At 41.6% G+C, this 14567-nt stretch overlaps 1 long non-coding RNA gene across 1 annotated transcript in view; it reads right to left on the bottom strand.

The window, feature by feature from the left end:
• LOC118566087 overlaps window positions 1-13984 on the bottom strand; it is a 28103-nt gene extending 14119 nt beyond the window's left edge. Inside the window, exons 1-3 of the long non-coding RNA XR_004932786.1 lie at window positions 13349-13984; window positions 12939-13019; window positions 12594-12712 (exon numbers count right to left, since the gene is read on the bottom strand). This is a non-coding gene — a long non-coding RNA (uncharacterized LOC118566087). The remainder of the gene's footprint in view (window positions 1-12593; window positions 12713-12938; window positions 13020-13348) is intronic.
• Window positions 13985-14567: the final 583 nt, after the last annotated feature.

The raw sequence follows: 14567 nt of genomic DNA, 5'->3' as shown, positions 1-14567 counted from the left end.
TGTATATATGCTCTAAAAGAGATTATTTATAAATATAATAAGCAGAACTCTTCAGTTTTTATGTGTTTCCTGGATGCATCGAAAGCATTTGATAGGGTAAATCACAGAAAATTATTCATGAAACTGGCACAAAAAGGTGTACCAGAGTATATCGTTCGTATTTTGAATTATTGGTATGCTCAACAAACACTACAGATTAAATGGGGGGACTGTGTCTCAGATCCTTTCAAAGTTAGTAATGGGGTGAGGCAGGGCGGGATTTTATCCCCAGTTCTCTTTAATTTGTATCTGGACGAACTGTCAACCAAGTTGAGAGCTTGTAACACTGGTTGTGTGGCTGGTAACTCTGTACTGAATCACCTAATGTATGCAGATGATTTAGTAATATTTAGTCCAAGTACTGCTGGGTTACAGCAATTACTTAACATCTGCTCTGAGTATGGTCTGGAACACGACATTAAGTACAATCCATCTAAAAGTGTGGTCATGATCTGTAGGACTAAAGAAGACAAATCTATCGCATTTCCAGATTTTCGGCTGTCAAATGCTGTGCTGGGTGTTACAAACAAAACCAAGTATCTTGGGCACATCATCACAGAAGATCTGTCAGACGATGATGATATCTATAGACAATGTAGAATGTTGTATGCTCAAGCTAATACCCTTGCACGTAATTTTGGTGCATGTACTGATGAAGTCAAAGTGGAACTGTTTAATGCATATTGTACTTCTCTGTACACTGCTCACCTGTGGTCTACTTACAGAAAAACCAACCTGCAAAGGCTGCAGGTGGCCTATAATGATGCTTTGCGGGTACTTTTAAAACGGCCAAGATGGTCTAGTGCGAGTGAGATGTTTGTCACAGCAAGAGTCAATACCATACAAGCTGTTTTAAGAAAGTTAATGTATAAGTTTATCTGCAGGTTAAATGCATCTGGCAATGATGTTATCTTGTCACTTGCTGACACCACACGTAGTGCAATCCGATACCAATCTAAGTTGTGGAGACACTGGTATTCCTGCCTTCTTAAAGCACCTGTCTAATTGATAATGGTACTTGTATTGTGTTTTTTTTTCTCCTTCTTATCCATTTATTCATGTTTTTATGTATGTATTTATTGGACCATGAGTCCGGAATAAAGTTTATCTATCTATCTATCTATCTATCTATCTATCTATCTATTAGGTCTAAAATCGAGAACTTTGACACTCTTCCACGTGAGCACGGTGTTTTTGACATCCTTGGGAGTCCCCCTGATTCTAGACATCTCATTACTAGAATTGTACACCTACTTGGTGACCGTACGGTCACACACACCACAAAAATCAAGGAGGCCTCGGAAAACGAGCTAGGGATAACAATACCTGAACCCTTATGGAACAGATGCCTTTCTAAAATTCACTCCTGCTCAATTAACAGCAGGCGTCAGATAATTCAGTTTAAAATCACGCATCGGCTACATTATTCAAAGGTCAGATTGCATAAGATTTATCCCTCTGTCTCCCCAACATGTGACAGGTGTAACATTTATGAAGGTACACTATCTCATGCTTTTTGGTCCTGTCCTTTATTAATGGATTTTTGGTCTAAAGTGTTTGATTGGTACTCTAAGGCGTACAGGACTCCCATACAACCTGAACCAGAACTCATAATTTTCGGATGCCCTCGGGTGCAGGGGACTATACCCGCTGCAATGCGGCAACCATTAGAACTGGGACTGATTGTTGCCAAGCGGCTAATCCTGAGGGACTGGAGGTCATCTATTCCCCCTTCATTTCGCCTTTGGATGACGGACATGATGTCCATAATACAGATTTAATAATAATAATAATAATAATAATAATAATTATTATTATTATTATTATTATTATTATTATTATTATTATTATTATTATTATTATCAGTCGCCCCCTACCATGCATGTGACTAAGTACACATTTCTTGTGTGTGTACAGCATTTGTCGGCTGGAATGTTTTGTGTGTGATCTGTGCATCTGGGTTTTATTTGTTCTGTCTCTTTATCTGTATGCTTTAAACCATGAAAACTTAAAATAAAATTTATAAAAAAATAAATAAATAAATCGACCCCAAAGCCATCGCTGACAGAACGCTATGATTCCTCGGTTATTATTATAAATTCCCCCTCGCCAGTCTGCAAAGCTCTCTGCTCCGAGGACCCGGCGGCGGTACCAGCTGTCCCACAAGCTTGCACCGTCTCCCGTTCCGGGCAAACGTCAGCTCTCCAGGTCACCTCGCAAAACTACCTGCGCCAAACGGTGAAATCAGATCAGGGAACGCTTCCCGCAGCAAAACCGTCGCCCTCGTAAGTTTACTAATGTTTATAACTCTGAAACTATGCTTCGATTACATTTTCTCGAATTAGCCCCGTTTAAAAACTGTCTCTTTCTGCTTATTATCCACAGCAGCTCCCCTGTCTGTAAAAGAAAACAGTAACGCCGAAGCCGTACAAGAACAACACCAGCAGCCTTCATCACACAGTGAGTTAGCGATTAGTTATGCAGTTTTTGTTTTGTTGCATCTTAAACTATGCCTTGATTTTATTTTCTTGAATTAGCCCTCTCTCTCTCTCTCTCTCTCTCTCTCTCGGTATGTGTGGGGGATGTGCTTGTGGCGCAGCGCGACAATACTTAGTTTTCGGCCTAGATGGCCCTTGTTCGAATCAGACCTGTGCTCCTATGCATGTCTCTCTCCCTCCACTCCTCCACCACTTTTATCTGTATATATCTTAAAGTATACCTTGATTATATTTTCTCGAACTCGCCCGTTTAAAATCCTATGTTTCTCTGTCTGCTTTCTATTTATTTATTTAATAATTTATTTTTTGCAGCAGCAGCATCCAAGACCAGCCGGGAAAGGCCCTCCTTAAGAAGTAAGAGGAAAAGTGAGTGCTTAATAAAACTACGTTCCACAGTACAGAGTTTCCAACGACTTATTTCAAGGATAATTACCAAAGCAGTTACAGCTTGGCACATTATCTTATTTATTATCTTATTTTCAAAGCTTTCAAAGAATTAGCTAGCCGTATAATAAATTAATAAATTGCTTTGTCGTTCTTTTCTCTATTAATTGTTGTATTTACAACTAATTTATAATATCATAATAAATCAATGTATTTTCATGTCTTTCCATATATTAAATCACGTTTTTCTACAATTAGGTTGCCGCATAATAAATTACCGTGTCATTTTTCTCTTGTTTATTCAACAAATTCCATTCTCCCGTCGCAAAGCAACGTTCTACCGCTGGAAATCTGCTGGGCTTCTGAGATCCTGCATGTTTCTGCTGGATGAACTCTCCAAGGCGCCGACGCTACAGTAGAGTTAGCCATTTAAATTGTGACCTCTGTAAAAATAGATAATCAGCAAATGAGAGATGCTTTGAATGAAATTGTACAAGCTGTTAACAAACTCTGTAATCTCCCTGTGCAGCCTGCATCTGAATTTGTCAATCTAACCCCAAATTCCCCTGTCAAACCTCAGACGAGTCAAGATTGGGATCTTGAATGTTTACTCTCTGTAGAAAGAGCCATCAAACAATTAAACAATTCTTTCTCTCAACCACTCTCGCCTGAAAATAACTTGTTACACTTTCAACAGCAAGTTACAAATGCTTTAACACTAGAGAGCCCAGAGAGAATTTTCGTCAGCCTCCAGTCCCCCCAACCAGACCCGGCTGCAGAAACAAATTACAGAGGGGGGGGCATTCCTGTTTTTCAGGGGGGCACACTTTTTCAAAAAACATTTTATATGTATAAAATAGGCTGAACAGTGGCTCTGTGACTATTCCTACAGCGTTGAGAAAGAAATTCTCAATAAAATCCCAAAATCTAAAAAAATTTAACAAACAAAAAGTAATAGTGTATTCAGTGTTGCCAAATTAAGCAGGTTTCCAATCAATTAGGCTTCTTTTGAACACATTGAGCTGGAACTAAGATAGCTTATGGGCAGGTTGTAAAAAATTGGGAAGCTTTTCACATTTGTTGGGCTTTTAGAAAGAATTACTAACAAAATATATCAAAATAGTTGTCAATGTCTGGCAGAAAACTAAAACCATTTTAATAAAATACCATCTCCTTGAAATCCTTTTACTGGTCAATTTAAAATGAGTCAAATCTGTTGAATCTGACATTAACAATGAATCGTTATAATGAATAATATTGATCGTTATAATAAAATAATGTCAGGATGCAGCTTGTTGGCTGCATGCTGAGCCTCTTTCCCTCTCTCTTTCCTGCGCAGCCTGATTGGTTCCACCTGTCAGGCTGCAATCAACCTCCAACTGCTCCCACCTGGTTCCACCTTTATTTATACTCACCTCAGTCTGCCCTTGCTCGCCGGTCCGTAGTGTTCACTCCTGCTCAGTCTCTGCCAGTATCCTGTGTCAGCTCAGTTTTTGTTGCAGTCAGCCTGAAGACGCTGCTTCAACTTGGTTTTTGTTCAAGTCATTTCCCTAAGACTCTGCTCCATCGGAAGTTCTCGCTGCTGTTCCACGTTCTCAAGTTCCTGAGTTGTTCCACGTTCTCAAGTTCCTGAGCTGTTCCACGTTCTCAAGTTCCCACAGCTGCTCCACGTTCTCAAGTTCTGCAGCGTTTTCCACAGTCTCAAGTTCTGCAGCTGCCAGACGGTCAGGTCCGCGACTGCTCCACGTTCTTAAGTTCTGCAGCTGTTTCCACGTTCTCAAGTTCCTGAGCTGTTCCACATTCTCAAGTTCCCGCTGCTGTTCCATGTTCTCAAGTTCTGCAGCTGCTCGACGGTCAAGTCCGCAACTGCTCCACGTTCCCAAGTTCTGCAGCTGTTTCCACGTTCTCAAGTTCCTGAGCTGTTCCACGTTCTCAAGTTCCTGAGCTGTTCCACGTTCTCAAGTTCCTGAGCTGTTCCACGTTCTCAAGTTCCCGCTGCTGTTCCACGTTCTCAAGTTCTGCAGCTGTTCCACGGTTTCAAGTCCTCCGCTCCAGAGTTTCCTCCCGGTCAGTCACCCATTACTCCTCCTGTCAGCCAGCTTCTGCACCCTTCATCTCCGTCCATAAAAGACGCTGGTTCCTCTCATCATAGACCCTCCATTCTGTTCAATAAACTCACTTCAAGAACTAGCTCTGTGTGTGCGTGCTGTGTCCGGGTTCATCCAAAGACAAATCGTGACAAATAATGGTTAATCAAGTGTCACTATGAAATTGTATTTGTCAATGTAAACGCCCCGAGAGGAGTTGAGTTCTACTGATCAACTTAAAAATATTTCATGGCTGTGTGAAAGAGAAATGTTTGATTGAACTCTGTAAGAGAAATTAAGTTTATATTAAGCTAGATTTACTACTCATGTTGGGAAGCTATTGATGATTTTTTTCTGGTTGATTTATCATGATTGTTAAAGTGATCATGTGTGTTATTTGGTTGTGTCATTGTGTTTTGTGCGGAGGCCGTATGTATTAAGTTTTTTCTTTGCTTCAGCGCAGTTGTGTGCTAATGGCATGTTCTTATGTGTTCAATAGTTCTGTGGTTTCAACACTAGAGAGTTTAAGATTTGGGCTTGTTTTTTTCTTTTAAGTTGGGCAGGTTGTAATGAACAATAAAATAGGACCCAAGATTCGACACAGCACAGGTCAGTGGTTGGTAACAGGCTTTATTTAGGATGTTACGAGCGTGGCGCATGGAGCACGCGGGTAGCTCTCAAACCGGTAATCCCCTGTTAGTGGGTTTATGAGCTTGGGGACCGGCTCGACAGGAAACAAAGGGTCACGGTCCAATTTCGGACGGGGTTTGCAGGGGCTAGAGTCGTTGAGCTGCTGGAGGTCCACTGGGATCTTTGACCGGTGATGGTCTGGGAGTAATGTGCAGTAATCCAAATCCAGGCAGAGGTACAAGGAGGGAAATCCAGAGGGCAGGTCCAGGTCCAACCCAAGGTCCAAAAAACTGGCAGACACACAGACGTAAGGGGTTAGGCAGACTCGAAAAACTCACGGACAGACTAGGGTCAGGTTCACAGGTAGGCAATCCAAGGCGAAGGCAGATGCAGAAATCCAGGGACAGGTTGGGTCAGGTTTCCAGACATGGGCAGACAGAACCAGTTGAGGGATTAGGCAGTCTCGGTAGTTAAGGCAGAACAGGTCAGGTACAAACTAGCAGACAGAACAGGGAACGCTGGAAAGAACTCTATAGCAGGCTATGAGACGACCTGGCACTGGAAGCTGATTTGGACAGTTTATATGGAGGTGAAAACAGCTGAAGCCAGTGAAGGATAATTGCAAGCAGGGTGGAGAGGAGCAGGTGTGCAGAGTTGTAGATAAACCAGCTCCAGTGCCAAGAACATCACACAGGTTTTATGCTGGTTTGGGTTACTGGAAACTAACTGTGAGATAGGGCAACCTGCAGTGTTGTGTCTTGACTCAAAGGTCAAGCATAAGCTACACGCTGATAAACATGAGTGCTGGTGTCAGGCTGAACACTGACTGAAGTAAAAATTCATGCTAGAAGAGGTTCTGTAATTACAGCAGCTAAGGGAACAAAGCAGAGTTCCCCTCTGCATACAATGAAACCAAGGTTTCTTCAGTTTGGCAGTTTTGCTGCTTGGTTCTGCTCCTTGAGGCTCCTAGCTGTCCTAGCTAACCTCCTAGCGTGAATGTTTACTCCAGTGTTGACTTCAATGCTTTCAAACAGAAATTAATAGCGCTGCTTCCAGCTTGCTCTTCTTTGCTTCGTTGTCACTTGTTGTAATTGTTTGGTAATAAGACCGAATATCCATCCCGCACTACCGGTGACCACTGCCGAGCCGCGGCATCTCTGAAGGATAGGAACGTGCGACCCACCCCTCTCCAGCTGTAATTGGCTAGCGTGTTGCCTTCAGTCGTTGATTTGACTGGTTTAATTGTATGACTGACAAATCAAAGATAGTACTAATAGGACGATGGCCACTCCGAGGTTAAAAAAAGAAGGAAAAAAAAACAGATTTCAATCCAGGGCACTGGAAATAGGTTTCAAGCTCGCAAAATCAAGCAAGACGGAAAACTACAAGTCGCCTCCAAAGTTTCCTCTGTTTGGTGGATATTGGTATGCTGATGACAATCAGAGACTGCACAGTCCAACAGGGTCGCAGAACAAAATCGAGCTGGAAAATGAGTGTGTATAAGCTGATGGCTTTCATTGCAATTCTGTTTATAAAGGCAGCACAGGGGAGTGTTGGCGCCATGCAGGATTTGTGGTCCAAAGACTTTTGTAATTTACACATCAAAGCCACAGTGCCTCGAAACCGGTTTCAAGATATAAGGAAATATCTGCGCTTTGACAACAAAGACACTTGTTTGGAACGTGTGAAAACGGACAAATTTGCTGCAATTTCAACCATCTGGCAACAGTTTGTACAGAACTGTGTATTGTCCTACAGTCCAGGGCAACATATTACTGTTGATGAGCATTTATTTTCATCAAAGGTTTGTTGTCCCTTTCTGCAATACATTTCATCCAAGCCTGATAAATTTGGAATTAAGTTTTGGATTGCAGTGGATCTGGACACAAAATACATGTGTAATGCTATCCCCTATTTGGGAAAAGATCCCTCCCGCCCCACAAGAGAAACTGTGAAACTGATGGAGCCATTTATGGACCAGGGCAGGACTGTAACTATGGACAATTTCTTCTCCGTCTCTGGCCAACAGGCTCCTTCAGCGGAACACAACTCTGCTTGGCACCATGAGCAGAACTTGGCTGTAGCTACCAGCAACAGCAAAAGAAACTTCAGGACGCCAGCTGTACTCTACACAGCTGTTTACATCTGGAAGTGCCTTACTGACAGTGTATGCAACAAAAAAGAAGAAATCTGTTTGCCTGCTGAGCACCATGTATCAGAAAGTGGAGATTGGGGAGACTCAAAAACAGAAACCAAACACTGTTATTTACTATAACCACTTGAAATGCGGTGTGGACATTATGGACCAGAAATTACGGACTTATTCAGTGTGTGCAGGAACACTGAGATGGCCCGTGGCTGTCTTTTACCTACTTGACATGGCTGCAACAAACGTGCATGTTTTGTACAAGGAATGCACAGGATCTAAAGACAGTCGACGAAAGTTCATTCTGCGACTTGCAGATTAATTTCATTACAGGTTTATGCAGGAAAAGGCAATACAAGAAGAAAAGATGAGACAGCATCGTGAGATGAAGAGATGTTCTCGTGGTAAAACAACACAGTGCCAGGTGCGCAATCTCTGCAATAGGAACCACAGCACTGAGCGTTGTGTGCATTGCACAAAGTATACCTGTCGCAAATGCAGGAAGGACTCACGTTGGGTTTGTGGAAACTGCTAAATGGGACAATTGTAGCTTCATATGTAGTGCTTTTCCTAGGGTGAAATAAATGTTACTCCAATACTGATGTCATACTGTTTGTAATTTTCTAAGCTGAAATGTTGAATGACATGAAAAGGCGAGACAAGACAAAATACAAGTGTTCTCTAAGTTGTTCTTTCTTTCACATAGTGAGCTTTGCAATATAAATGAGTCTGTTGGTGAATAGACAATATAAATAGGCTCTGCCTTGCCTTGTTGGAAAAGCATGGTTATGACCTGTTCTCAGCTCAGGAACTAGGACCCATATGATATCTGGTTGTTCAATAGGTTTGCCTAAATAAAAGATTTAGATATGACTTATCAATATATTCCTGCAAAAAGGTCTGATGTTGCAGGGGCAGCTAATGAAAAGTGCTTGGAACATGCTCTTGTTCTGATGTCAGTTTCAGCCTTTATCCAGTCTCATGTAGAAGGGCTGGTCATATCACAGGTTATTTGCAGTATAATAGGGACAGTTAGCAAGGTAGAGTGAATATACAAACTTGAAGAGGGGAAGGGGGCTTGCAGGAAAACTGAAATTCTCTGGGACTTCTAGTCCTTCAAAATTCATGTCTTCCTCATTTTCTTTCTCCATTTCCAACCAAACCATTCACATACCAGTTTATGCCCAAATCCGCCTTTCCAAATCCAATATATTTCTATATGTTTTGTGTTTCCTGCGCCGCTCCAAGTCCAAATCCTCCACAGACTTCGCGCCACCGCCTCCTCCCACACCCTGTGCAAATCTGGTCTGAAGGTTGGTTATATACTGACAGGAGCAGATGGATCAGATTAGTGGTAATGAGAAATGGGAGGAGCTAAACAGATGTATGACATGAGTAATCACACCAGGCATCAGTGCCGAGATCATGACACAGTTAACGCCTACTGTGAAAAAAGAACATCAGCAAAGATTTTCAGAAAATTATAAAGATCTATTCCTCTAGCTGGTTGTTTTGGCAAACAAAAACACATTTTAAAATAATAGTAACAAAACTCAAATAATAATCTCAAAACTACTACTACTAATAATAATAATCATAATGAAAATGTGTAATTACATATGTTTTAGGTTTCTTAAAGTTTATCAAATAATTCACGGTCTGTTAGGTATTGTGAATTTCAGGCCAAATGGCTTTGATATTAGGACAATAAATGAAAGAGTGATTCGAGGCCTGGGCATTATTCTAACAGCAAACTCTGCACACAAATGGAATAAATGAGTTACAACTTCTCTTATAGGAGCAATTAGTGAAATTCCATAATTTTAAATAGAAATATTTAAATATTTCTGCATGGAGTTTGCATGTTCTCCCTGTGCATGCGTGGGTTCTCTCCGGGTACTCCGGCTTCCTCCCACAGACCAAAAACATGACTGTTAGGTTAATTGGCTTCTCCAAATTGTCCTTAGGTGTGAATGGTTGTTTGTCCTGTTTGTCTCTCTGTGTTGCCCTGCGACAGACTGGCGACCTGTCCAGGGTGTACCCCGCCTCTCGCCCGGTGAACGCTGGAGATAGGCACCAGCAACCCCGCGACCCCATGAGGGACAAAGCGGTTTGGAAAATGGATGGATGGATGGATAAATAGAAATAACTGAAAAATAGTTTTGTGAAGAACTAAAGGTATCTTTTTAGACGGACTATGGTCAAACATCATAGGTGCCGGGTGCTGGAACGAGGTAGAAATAGGTGTGGCTTGATACACATCTTGTTTTTGTCTGCAGACAGTGCTCAAGCATCCACCTAGAGGTGAAAAATCACCCATCATTCCTTTAAAGTTTAAGAATTTAGTAACAGACATAAATACAAATACAGGAAACAATGTTATATACTGTAGTTCACCTGCATCTCTCCGGAGCTGCTGGCAGGCAGCAAATAAAATAGAGACCGATCCCTACTGGATCGGTCTCTATTTTATTTTTAAGGTTTTGTAGAATATCAGGCGGCCTCCTGCTGTGAGGGGCAGTTCCTTAGGGAAGGGGAGTCTGACACTCTTTTAGTGTTTCTTATAGCTATCGTACATTTGTTTTTCTCCTGGCTGAACTCCAACGATAATAATGGCTTCACATGGTGGTGAAAAACATAAAAAAAACACTACCAATAAATGACACAAACTACAAGGTCACAAACACAAAACGGGCACAACTAAAATCTGGATATTGTTCAACAGCTAAACATTATTTCAGCAAAGCACCAGGTCAACGGCTGCACCTCATCCCCTGAAAACTGGAACTGTTCTGATAAATAACGTGTGGTCAAAATACTTGTTAAAGACTCAAAATTAAATGTTTAGGACTCAACTTGAGACTTGCATGACCTGACATCTGGTGGAATTTGGGCCATTAATGTCTTCACCTGGGACTTGATGGACTTGGGTGGAAATAATACGTCCTTACTTTGTGACATGGAAATCAATATATTTGTCTCACCTCTGGTATTTATGTCATAACTTGTTTCAGTATAAGAGGCTCAAAAACAGGCATGTAGCATAATATAACATTTTAATTGAGTCATTTCCACATCCATCAATTTTCTGCACCATTCAGCATGAGAGCAGGAGCTACCACCTATTCTAGCATACAAAAGAACAGGGATGTCATTTACATTCAGTAGATGCATTTTACAAATGTGATCCCTGCATCATGTTCTATCACACAGCACAGCATTTTCCAATAAACGCTTTTTCCTCTTTTATTTTATAACAGAATATTTGTATTGCATTCTGTCAGTGCATTCCAGTCTGTTTCTCTTTCTTTTGATAAAAGCCTTCCTTCCCAAAAGTATACGTTTTCCTCTTATTTTTAGATTATGAAAAATATTGTGGGCTTTGTGGTACATCCACTCAAGCTTTTTCCGTTCTATCTTCCAGTAGAATTGAGGAACACAAATTAGAGTTTCAAGAAGAGGATAGGTAAAGTGTAGTGACTGACCTACTGACATTACACTCAGATATAGGTGGCGGCATGACCAAGTGCTCCGAGTGATGACTGACATTTTTGAGCAGGCCAGGAGAAGACCACAGCCGACCAAGCCACAATTACCATCAATGCAATTCGTCAGGGCAGCAGAAAAGCCATCCTCTGTTAAAAGAGCCAGGACCAACATCCTCCAGGGGGCACAGGGGTGGGAGATGTCAGTCGACCTGGGAAAAAAGCTCACTTTCCCACCCATCGTCCAGACCACCTTGAGGCCTGACGTTGTCATCTGGTCAGAACAAGCGAAGAAAATCATCCTGGTGGAACTGACTGTGCCTTGGGAGGAAGGCTGTGAGGAGGCCCATGAGAGGAAGAACCTAAAATACCAGGACCTCATCATGGACTGCAAAGACAAAGGCTGGCAAGCATGGCTGTTTCCAGTGGAGGTCGGGTGCAGAGGGTTCCCAGCACAGTCAATGTGGTCTGTGCTCACTGTACTTGGCATATCTGGTAAGGAGAGGAAGACAGCTGTGCGCAGGATTGGGGAGGCAGCAGAGAGAGCCTCATGCTGGTTGTGGTTTAAGAGGGAGGAGGGGGGCTGGAGGCCTGGAGATGATGGGCAGTGACCTGGCCATCACTACGGACCCGCCAGCTGGAGGGTGTAGCGGTTAAGGGTCGAAACACCCCGAGAAGGTTGGGCACCATCTGATAACATCAGCTCCAGGCCAAAAGCTACCCATAGTCACTTTAGGGAGTGGCTGTATGTATAGCATCACGTGATGTATTCAACAAGTGAGGCAGTACAGTTAATCGGATAAAGTTTTGAAGCTTTGCTACTCTTTAATGTTCAAAAACGTTTGATGTGATTTGTTTATTAGGCATTATATTGTGTGCATTTTGTTAATATTTGAAGAATGAAAAACTAATAGCTATCCAAAACCGACTGGTACCATGGGAAACATTAATTGTTCAGCAATTTCCCTCAGGGATTATTAAAGTATTTCTGATTCTGATTCCCTTAACCCCCTAAGCCCAGAGGGTTTCAGGAAATTAGCTGAAATTACAAATGTGATTTAAATAAAGTACAGCTCCAAAGTCATAAAGCGTGTTTCATAAAAAAATACCATTGTGCACAGTATAAAATGAATAGAAAATGAAATTAATTGTATAATTTTATCTCCAATCAGAGGTATTTTATTGAAAACAAGAATTATTAATCCCAAACTGTCTTAAAATGTACAAAAAACATAAATTTAGGTACAAGTGGCTCAGTGTCAGGGTCTCATAGACTGTGCCACATGTCCTCGGTGTCATCAGGAAGAGGTGTAACCTGACTAACCTGCTTTGAAGCTTTTTCCTTCTTTTTATTGGTCTGGATGAGCTGTTCCTTTGTCTTGGAGCAGAACGAACCTTGCACTCCCCAGGTCTTGAGGCTGACTGTAGCTGCATAAAAGGTGGCTCATCACCTTCACCATTGTCGCATTAGTACCGGTAAAATATGTGTTGAAGAACACATATTATCTTCAAATAACACTAAAAATGAAGTTGCGTCTGACACTGACTTATAATTATCATAGGAACATAATTCTTTTTTTAATCAAATTTTATTAAAGCAACATAATTCTTAGACAGTTATGACACATCGGGTTTATAACTGCAGATCTTTGCAGTATGGAATTCTCACCTTGAAAAAGATAAAGGCTCAGCTGAAATGACGAGGACCGGGGTCTGCTGTATTCCAGGTGGTCCTGTAACATCCTCCTAGCTGTGAAAATGTACAAAAAGTAGTTTATTAATGTAGCCCACCTAAAGGTAAGGGCCCCTGAGTTCTTATATAACTCAAATACTAGTAATTTGTAAAACCCTAATTAGTTGCTCTACTGAATAAAGTTACACTATTTTACCTCTTCAGTAATGATAACCTCAAACACACAGATACACAGCAATGGCAATAATCAAACTGATATGAATGAATAAACCTTGAATTTACTGAACACTAGTACAGATTTAAACAATCAACAACAAATTCAAATGTCCTATACTGAAACCCCCTTCGTTGCAGGCCTGTTGGGTGAGTTGAGAGCGATGAGGTACCTTTACTTTTGATCTTTCACACACTCGCGAAGGTCGACCAGCCCTGGGATGTCCAAGACGGCGTGGATCACACTCACGGGCTTCCTGATATCAACACGTATCCGCTCTGCCCTCCGCTCCTCTCCGACTCCGGGAAACACAAATCCACTTAGGTCACTCTTCAAACCTATTTGCTCCCTTACCGAAAATGTTCATGCCACAAACCGGGAACATAAATAGTTTTCTTTCGTCGGGTTGACTTCACCAGTCACACACGCGGAGCATTCACCGGGCTAGCGAATGCTAAAACGGAGCTCGGTCGGCTATATTCCAGGGTTGTCCTCGGTCTGAAAACATCCACGAGTTCTTCAAAAACGTGGAGAAGTAGGTCTCCATCAGCGACTATTGGATTAACAGTCCAGAAACTACTATAACCACCACATAAATCCCACGCGCTTCCCTTCGTCCTCTCACTCGCGCGCACCAAAACAAGAAAAACAACTGAGCCCTCCTTCACTTCCGGCCACACACAGTCAAGTCCAAACAGGAGTAAAACGAGTGACAGTAGTACACATGCACATCACTTCCCATAGACCTTCAAAATAAAATGCATTAACAATAATGCAAAAATACTTCTGACTTACTCTGATACTTTTAAACAATGTGCTGCCTTGACAGCATTTTTTCTTTGATATTTTAAGGATATTGCGTTAATGGCATTGTAAGTTTTTTGTAATTGCAATAAGTTCGAAGGCTTTTATTTTGAAGGATTACTGTGTTGTTCGCAACGAACTTCCTGTTTGATCATTTCCGGTTTTCTCCGTGAGCTGCAGCAAGCATGGCTGAATGTGTTTTGTCTTCAGCATCTAATCCTGTGCCATCCGCTAGAAATTAAGTTGAAGCAATGCTGTAAGTGTTATTTTCTGATAAAAGACATGTTGTGTAAGATGTATCAGATATCATTTTGTTAAGATGCTAATGTTTAGTTATGGGGCGGATATTCTTGTTTAACCATCCATAGTGAATTGCATATAACTGCAGAGTTTATGTATGTGCTGTAAGTTTCTTTGGACACATAACTAAGTTTGTATTGTTTGTGTATTTGTCCTGTTTACAGTTTTCACCCAGCTTATGATAAGGGGAAGTCAACAGTAAATGCTCAATCTTACTACACGTCTCCCTCTCATCAATTTGCTGTGGTTTACCTCGGTGTTTAGTCGGAGTTGTTACACTTTTGGAT

This window comes from Fundulus heteroclitus, chromosome 15, assembly GCF_011125445.2.
Source record: "Fundulus heteroclitus isolate FHET01 chromosome 15, MU-UCD_Fhet_4.1, whole genome shotgun sequence".
In the NCBI taxonomy this organism is placed as follows: Eukaryota; Metazoa; Chordata; class Actinopteri; order Cyprinodontiformes; family Fundulidae; genus Fundulus; species Fundulus heteroclitus.
Note: the sequence above shows the minus strand (reverse complement) of the source record. Positions and strands in the feature narration are given on the sequence as shown.